Source organism: Pithys albifrons, chromosome 3 (assembly GCF_047495875.1).
Source record: "Pithys albifrons albifrons isolate INPA30051 chromosome 3, PitAlb_v1, whole genome shotgun sequence".
In the NCBI taxonomy this organism is placed as follows: domain Eukaryota; kingdom Metazoa; phylum Chordata; class Aves; order Passeriformes; family Thamnophilidae; genus Pithys; species Pithys albifrons.
In genome coordinates this window covers 83,408,609-83,416,246 of record NC_092460.1, presented here as the reverse complement: position 1 = coordinate 83,416,246, position 7,638 = coordinate 83,408,609, and the positions used below count along the sequence as shown (strand labels likewise).

The window sequence follows — 7,638 nt, the reverse complement described above, 5'->3', positions numbered from 1 at the left end:
ACTTTGCAAGTCACAAAAGAAAGGTTGTTCCCAAACCTCAGAGAGGCCAGAACAGCACTCACTGTGGAAATGATGCTGTAATCCTATAAAAAGACATATTACAACAGTGTGCTGACAAAGCCTCAGCTGTTTATTTTCAGTCTGTGAGGTGGTGCAGCATTTCTCCACATTTTCTGGCTTATCTTTGCAAACTATCACATTTACAAAAAGATCCACATATCACTGATCCATCTCCTGGTTATCACTGATACCTTGGTAGAAAGACTGACTTTTTCATACTAGACTGAGTGGGATATAGTCAAAAGTCGTAGACGACAATTCCAGAATAAGGATCAAATTGGTGAGACCCTTAAGCCTGACCCTCTGGAACAGCTCATGTTGATCCAAATCAATGGTCTTTAACAAAACACAAGTTTTAAACAGTCTGGAAGTTGTGTTAATGCCTTTTATGGTACTGATAAAGGTATACAGCCCTTTTATCATCAGAGCTCCACCAAAACTCAGGCTACATCAGTGTGCTTGCTAAGAAATACCTCTGTGAGCTGCACCTGCTAGGCAGTCCTATGGAATGTTATTTTCAGATAAGACTTGAAGATCATTTTGACAGTCGTCTTCAAGCTGTACAGCTGCTACGCAAAGGACCTTAACCCATTTCCATATAATAATTTGTTGGAACTACTGCTTACAATCACCTGCTAGAAGAAGAGGTACGTAGCCTGCCATTTGCAGACAGAAAGATATGCCAAGCACTTTGCTGGGGTACACAATTGACAGTGAAACCTATTTCCTGCATTACTTATCCCTTACCTAGCTTGAATCTTTTAACATCATGTACCTTTAAGAGTTTGCAATTGTAAGATGCTCTCTGCCATGTGTGCTCATAACTGCCGCATGATGGAAGGTGAGGCTTGAGCTCACCCTTACAGACACCACACAGATAAAAAATACCCAAAAAACAAACCCAAACAAACTTCACTATCAGAATATACATAAAACAGATGTAAAAAACGATTCAACGATACAAAAAAAAAAAAAACAAACCAAAAAAAACCCCACACAAAACTGAAAAAAACCCCAAATTACAAAATGCTGCAACACAAACACAAGGCTTGCCCATCTACTCACCTGTAGGTCTTCTAAACAGCAAAACTACCATCTACTATTTTAGAAACTATTTTATCAGGCACAAATCCTTGGAACAGAGTTATTTGCACTCATGTATAATTATATCGCTGTTTATGAAAGAGTAGAGAGAGCCATAAACAAGGGAACAGCATTCTCCTTCTCTTCCGTCATTGCCTCTCTGGCATTAATTATTCAGTTTCTGGTGTTTACAGTTTGGCACCTTTATTATATTCTGCATAGTAACTCCACCTGCAAAGGTCTTTGTGGGAAGTTATTCCTGCCACAGGATAACTGCCATCAGAACAACCCTTCATAAACAAGTCACCAATTTTCTGTTTAGCTCCCAAAAGTGTCTCCCTGCACGATCAGATGAAAATGATTGCCAGTACAAGGGAGCAGCAGTTAAATAAACCCAGGATTCGGGAGGGACTCTCCAGCATCCCTAGTTCAGCTTATAAAAGCAGCTGCATGTTTAGAATTGGAGTGTTTGTCAGTTCACACTGTGTAGGTAACTAAGCCAAGTTATGGACAAAGACAGAATGTCAGTGGTAATGGATAGGAATCAAAAAGCAAAACAGTAATTGCTATACAAAAAGTTCTAAAAATATCCCACTTGCCTAGCAAAGAATTACAAAACAGTGTGACCAAACAATCTATATTGGATTTTGACCTCTTTTTTTGCAAGACATGGTGAGGAAACCTAGGCAGCTGATAAAGACAGAATTTATAGTAAGTTAACGCAACAAGGAAAAAAAGGACCTATTTGAACGAAACATTTTTGTCAAATGCAGCCAGAGGAAAGGGAAAACAAAGCACACTTCATACATATCTCTGATACACAATGATTTTTGTGAAATATAATTTCTTCTGTTTCTAATTTCTCCTTGTGGTTGTTCTCCTGATGTTGTAGTTTGGGATTATTATGTAAATTCTCTCCCCTGCCACTAACTGCCTATGCCAGCAGTTAACAAAAGAAGTAGTTAACTGCTGATCACTTGGATGGGGGCAGGTTTCTCTCTTTTGTTTTTGGGGACACCTTTCTTTTCTTAGCTCAGCGGAACTGGGGAGCGGTGGCTGCCGAGGAGGGAAGCTGCTCCTGCCTGGCCCGGATGGCTTTCAGCCACTCCCTGACACTGCCTGGCCCGGACTGCTTTTGGCTGCTCGCTGCCACTGCCTGCCCGGGGACTGTTTCTGGTCGCCGCTGCTGCTGCCTGCCCCGGGACTACTTCTGGCTGTTCGTGTTTCTTGTTTCTTGGACAAGGAACACAGGGGGAAGAGACAGAGTTCATCTGTGAGCTCACCACTCGTCTGTCTCGCTGGAGAGGGACTGGAAAACTCACTCCGCAGCCAGCCGGGCTGTGACATTGACACTGCTTAAGTATAACTTTCCTCACGGAGGAAAACCTGCTGAGTTTTGTTGTTTTTTTATTTTCTTTCTCTTGTGGTGTTGGGGAAGCGGTTTGCACTAGTCTGTTTATATATAGCAGTTAAGAACAATTATCCTTTTTGTATTAAAATTCCTTTTCTTAAATTTGATAAAGAGTGGCATGATTATTGTGGAGGAGGCCCCTCCCCCGCTTGTGGGTAAACATTTTAGTTTTTCCCCTCAAACCAAGACACCTGATCAGGTCTGAATTTCAGAAGACAGTACATTTATCACAAACTCAGGTAACTGCGTAAGGCAGCATAACCCATGTAGATGATAGTAATGCAAATGCATTACTGCCTTCTCCCCTTTCTACTTCCTGGTCCTTTCCTCTACCCTGGGAAGGATCCTCTACACAACACTCATCCAAGCAAGGAGAAGTTGCTCACTGCCCCCATAAAGTTTAATAATACATAAAGTTTCTTTTATTTATTGAATCCGTCAGAGTGACTTCCCTACGTTCAATTTCTTTGCTAGCAGTATCAAAACTTGACAGTGTAATATGAGATGAAGTGCAAACTCTGAAGGAAATTGTTTTGATAGTTAGATTACTCACAAACATGTATCTCTAGGAAGCAATCTCCAATATTTACAATGAGTTTATATTTCAGCCTTAGTATAATTAAGGTAAAATTCAATCAGCAATGAAACTCAAATTCAGTCTTAAATATTTTACTAGCTCTTCCTCATTCCTTTTAGAGGAAAAACCTGGTCTGCAGATGATTAAGACAGTATGCCATGGAGGAAGGTTGGTTGTCAGAATCCCTAGTCATTTATCACAGAAGAAATCCAAAAATAGATGGGCTCGTTCAGAATTAAAACCTTGTCTCCTTGTTTACATGGGGCAGGACTACAAGGCAAAGTGACACCAAAATCTGGGGAGGAAAAATAAAGTGAAAAATAAGTCAGAAACAAGACTCAATACATGACCACCTTTATAAAAACACCAACAACCAAACACAACAGACATGGCTCGTAACTTCCCCTCTTGCCTTCAGAGAAACCTGACTTGTACGTATCATTTACCAAGTAGTAATGAACCCGATGCATCTTTGCTTTGTTTCAGACATGCTACCCCCTGGGCCAGTGCCTGATGCTGGATAATAAAGAGAACTTTCAAACTCACGCATATATAAATCAGTTCTGATACATAATAAGGCTTCATAACGCAGACAGAATCTCAATAGGCTCAATAAAGATGCTAGAGTAGGAACTTCAAATTGAGCACTCCTGAAAGACATTCCAGTCTCACTCCACCTAAAGGCCAAGTATGAATAAATCCTGTGAACATGCTACTTATGCTCAACTCCAAGTCAAAAATCACTGACATACACCTCTGCTGTACTATAGATTGAGGGTGATAAAGAGATTAGACAGCTGTGTTTGTAACAAGTGAGGTAATGAATATAAATGCACAAGGGCACCATGGTTTTGGCAGTGAACGCTTGCCCACATCTTCTGTGTAACTGCTCATTATTTCCTGAGCATCTACCTTGACACCTTGGATCTGATGAGCAGAGCCAAGTGCCCACTGAAGTAAACGGGTATGTATATTTAATATATAAGTACTTTCCTATGTTTAGTGCTCTTTGAAATTGTACTCTTGTGATACTAAATTGAACATCCAAATTTAGTACTTCTGACCTGTATTTTAAGGTTTTGATCATTTAGTTGACATTGTCCAGACAGATTCCTGGAAGACGCTGGAGTCTATACAAGGAGGAAAAGAGATAATTTTATTTAAAATACCACCTCAGTGCATATAAAAGGGAGCAATCCTTTGTGCTTGGCTTAAGAACTATTATTTCTTGGAATAGTTTTTGTCTTCATGACTTCATATGGAAAATGCATCACTGATACGGAAGTTACTAGAGGTGAACCCAGTTTGGGTGATTCACTAAGGAAAAGAAGCTTATTAGAGCAGGTTTGGAGATAAATATTAGTTGTTCAATTTCGCTAAAACAACGTAACAGCAACAAAATGGTTACTACTTACAACACTGGTATTATCGGTATGCCATTAAAACATCTAATGTTTCCAAAGGCACACAAATTCAGTAAGACAAAACTACATCAATCTATCACTGCACTATCAATATTATGTTTACTACCAAGAAAGAAATGGAAGGAAGGAAAAAAAAACAGATTAAGATGAACAGCCAAGTGACTGGAGAGACTGTGGGACCCTAAAACACAACGTTCTGTCTGTGGCACTGATCTACAATTGGCTAATACCATAATATTGACAGAGAACTGGTTACTTACAGTTACTATGGTGATGCTTCCTTCTCTGAACCTGAATACCTACTTTCCAGAGAACCCAAACAGTTTATTTGGGAGCACGGTCTCCTGGATTTCTGCTATTCTACAAAACATAACAGAGAGCCAGGTACTTGTAGTTTGAAGGGACTGAAATAAGAAATTACTTTTTCATATTCATTCATTATCAGATCACTTCTAATTCATGCCAGGTTCCATTAAACATGCAAATGGAGACATTCACGATATCTGAAATAGATAGCAAGTTTATAAAGGCACAGATCAGCGAAAACAAAGGAAAAAATTACTCTTCTGAAGTTATATTATGAAAGTTTGGGGTTTTTTTCTGTCAGGATGCCTTGCACAGATTTCCTAATTATCCATCTTCCTAAATGACTATGTTTTTCACGTACTTACCTTTCAGATTGCAAGCTTTATGGAAAATCTGTTATGTTTAGAGTATTGTCACACCAGTGCTACTACATCCACCACAAGCTGGCAGTCTGGAGCCTTCCTCAGGAATTGTAGTTACTCTTTCTTTGCCTGTCACCAGATCAGCATCCTCTCTTTGGTTTATTCTTCTTATTACCTGGTTGTTTGTGAAAAGAGTTTCTGGCCCCAGCTTTGCTCAGATTTTTAAGACCTAATTTCTTGAGTTTCTGGTGTATTTTTGTAAAACAGAAAGAAGTTCCAGTTATTTCACTCAATCTGTGATATAAATCTGCAGATTATATAGTGAATCACTGATTGGTTCTCAAGCCACCTAAAAATAATTTAAAGTAATAACCAACTTTCATTATTCTCAGCTTTCTCTAACCCTTAAGGGAATTTTCATAACAGGATGTATGAAAAAATGAAGAGGTACAGAGAGGTGAATGCAGAAAGAGTAATGTGCACTGGGAAAGGACCAAATTAATTTCCAGTCTTTTGTAAATGACTAAAATTTTCAACTATGAACTGCAAAACTCTTCAAAATCATAGCTGTTAAAAAAAGGGCAGCTAACAGGACCACATATTCTAATATCAGGCTTTCCGTGGCATGATAAGTTTAACTACGTCATTCCAAGTAAAATTCAATGTAATTGGTGCAATTATATAGTTTTTTAAAAGATGCTTTATGAAATTAAATATTTCTATTCTTATTATTATCTGTTAAATAATCACCATAATTTCCTGTCAACAGACTCATGACATAGGTTTCTGAACTAAGCTCTAACTCCACTATTACTTGGTCTACTTGTCCTATATGGACAAGATCAAAGTTCATTTTTAAGTAGTTATATTCACATAAATGTACTTTGTAACAGCAGAAACTGAGCAAGTCCAAGTAACTTCACCTGAAATCACTTTAGCCTCAGCTGCTTTGCCTCAATCATCTTTAGCAGCTGATAAATATACTATAGATACAGTATTGTGTATTTATATGTACATACTGATACAGTTCAGCTGTATCAATAACCTGTAAATTAAAAAGTTGTAATAAGGAACAAAGAAGGACTGCCAGCACACAGTGTAACAACTATTTTGTTGGGATTTACAGTGGTGTATGAATCAGAAAAACACCTTGACATGAGATTTCCAAGGCGAGTATTAACAGATCATTTACATCATGTTGGCTGGCACTATCCACTTAGAAAACCACACCAGTACTTAAGTACCAACACACAAATACTGTGAAAGAATATTCAAGAGCTCCACTATTTCACATCAAAAAGCTATCAACTGATTTCTTCATATGCTGCCATATATCTCATCAAAACATTTTTACTAAATCTGTTCAAAATAAAAAAACTCACAGTGCACTGACTGATGAAAAGAACTCAGATTAAAAAAACAAGTACTTACTTAAGCACTATTAGTCTCCCTAAATATTGTCTTAACGTAAAATTTAACGCTGTTTCCAAAACAGTATTATTAATGTTTTCTCCTGTTTCCTACTCCCACGGGTAATAAGAAGTGAGTTATTCTGACTAGCAACACTTCAGTCAAAGTAGCAGAAATCTATGACTCGCACTGGGAATTTGCTAACAAATGCCAAAGTCATACCAGATCACATCTTACTCAGCTCTAGAAGAGACATATATCAAAAGAACCAAATCCATCACCCTTCTTTGCCTGCACTTCACCTGAAAAGCCTGGATCACTCAGTCCATTGACAGCCTTGACTAACATTTCTGAACCAGAGAAGACAACCACCAACCAAGTGAACACCCCAACTGGAGGAGCTTTATCCAGAACATGACCTCAAGCACATAGCTGGCCACTGCTTCCCTGGACCGACCCAGAGCATTCCTCTCTCCATCCCTGAACATCCTCCCCTGGGATGGCTGCACAGGTGAGACTCAAGCGGCACTCGAAGGGCCCCTCCCGAGGCAGACTGAGCACAGCAAAAGAGCTCCCAGGACCAAACGCACTGTGCACTAAACCACAGATACTCATCAAGGTGGGTTTCTTTAAGCGCAAATATGCGCAATGGAGGGTAAGTTCACGGCGAAGGCTGCGCTCGGAACAGCGTGCCTGAGCCCGCTGTAGTGCAGCAAAGCCCAGGAAGGCCTCTCCGCGATCGGCCCATGGGGATTCCAGAGCGCCCGCCCGCGGCCTCCCGGGGAAGGCACAGCCGGCCAAGCACAGACGCCGGCGGCCCTCCCAGGGCTGAAGCACCACAGGAACTGCCCCAGCCCGGCCCGCCCCCCACTAAGCCACCGCCTTGAGTAGCCCTCAGACCGAAGCGGGCGACGCCGAAGGCGCCCTTGACGACGGGCGCGGAGCGGCCTCCGGGCGGCCATTTTGCGGCCGCGGCGCGCTGACATGTCGCGCGCCGTGCGTGGC

General features: G+C 40.5%; 1 long non-coding RNA gene across 3 annotated transcripts; it reads right to left on the bottom strand.

Annotated features, from left to right (window-relative positions):
- Positions 1-1,647: 1,647 nt before the first annotated feature.
- LOC139670596 (uncharacterized) lies at positions 1,648-7,609 on the bottom strand. Of its 3 annotated transcripts, none has more exons than XR_011697512.1 (4): positions 7,534-7,609; positions 4,816-5,468; positions 4,196-4,261; positions 1,648-3,426 (listed from the first exon to the last, which is right to left on the bottom strand). It is a non-coding gene; the product is annotated as an uncharacterized lncRNA (long non-coding RNA). The 3 variants fall into 3 exon arrangements; XR_011697513.1 differs by lacking the exon at positions 7,534-7,609 and having other exon boundaries at positions 4,816-4,915; positions 5,227-7,510; XR_011697511.1 differs by lacking the exon at positions 7,534-7,609 and having other exon boundaries at positions 4,816-7,510.
- Positions 7,610-7,638: the final 29 nt, after the last annotated feature.